The following is a 1,473-nucleotide window of genomic DNA, read 5'->3' as shown; positions in this document are numbered from 1 at the left end:
TATGGCCCATCAATAAAGACACTTTGCTAAAACCCACAAAACCCACCACCCCTCCCAAAACCACAACAATATTTCAAGAGTTTCTCTATTTTTAAAAGGAAAGAAATAATTTAGTTATTTGGTTTTTGTTATGTGTTATTAGCCAATAATACAAACATGTGGAGAGTAGGTAGATGAGAATCAGATGGGTGATGAGGAAAAAATCCAAAATCTACTAAATCTAGGTAAAATTTGAATGGGTTTGTATTCAAGAATTGCACAGATTGATTGTGATTTTTGTTAAGAGGGCTGTCCTGTTGGGGTTTAATATGTAAAAGTTCTTTCTGTAAAGACTTCTAATGAGAAAAATGAAGAAAGAAAAATGTGCTTTTAGTATCTCACTGCATCTGGGGATTCTTTCCTCCTTTAATTTTTAATTTTGTATTCTGTAGTTTCTGCTGTTAGTCCATTTCTAGATCTCTTTATTTATAGCAGATTATCTTTCAATATGATTCTGAAAAATCACACTAAAAAAACCCCAACTGTAAGTTTTAAGTGTGGTCTAAATTTATATACATGTGTTCAGTAATACTGAATCTGTAGAGGTTGCAGGTGTACAACAACAACAGTAGATAAAATACTACTTTGTCTTTAAAAGAAAGAATGATGATAATTCTTTCAACAGAAGACATATTCCTATCCATATCAGTCAACCTTTTTGTGAGTACTGAGATTGGTATGCAATCATAAGGAGGACTGAAAATTATGCTGTTTGCACAGTGAATAAGAGACAATAGAGCCATAGGTGGTCATCTCCACGAAACGTTTCCTTCCAATGCACAACTGCAATATAGAGGGAATAGCTGGCTGCAATGGGTCGGTGACTCTACACAAGTGGTGAAATTGTTATAACTGCCCAAGCACTAAAATCAAATGCAGACTCCACAAGTTTCTCAAACAGCTTAGAAAAGCTGTGGTTATACAGAACCAGTAGTAGACTCTACATATATGAGGAAGTGATTTGGACCACTTATGTGTTAAATGTACATTGGGAAAGGAAGGTTTTCCTAACCACACGAAATAAGTATTTGAAATAGCAGGACCCTTTGCAATCACTGCAGTGTTTGGGACTCCAGGCATTATTTAGTGACAGACATTCAGTTCCCTTTCAAGGGTGAGGCAGATGATGTTCCTGATTTCTAGGAAGCTGCCTGAAATCCAAATATTTTCTTGATATACCAAGTCAGTGACAGAAAAAAAGTGTATTTACAGTCTCTGTTACAGTAAAATCTCTGAGTCATGAAGGTGACATTTTGCAGATACTACAGGTAATCATTTCAGACAAATGAACTTTGTTGTATTATTAAATAGTCTTCACTGCTTCAGTTTATGGAATTTCTGTACACTACACCATTTTTTTTCTTTTTTCTACTTTTTCATTTTATATAAACAAGATTGTGATTATCTACTAGAAAAGTAATTTATTACAATAAA

The sequence above is a fragment of the Gallinula chloropus genome (genome assembly GCF_964237585.1).
Source record: "Gallinula chloropus genome assembly, chromosome: 2".
Classification (NCBI taxonomy): Eukaryota; Metazoa; Chordata; class Aves; order Gruiformes; family Rallidae; genus Gallinula; species Gallinula chloropus.
Note: the sequence above shows the minus strand (reverse complement) of the source record.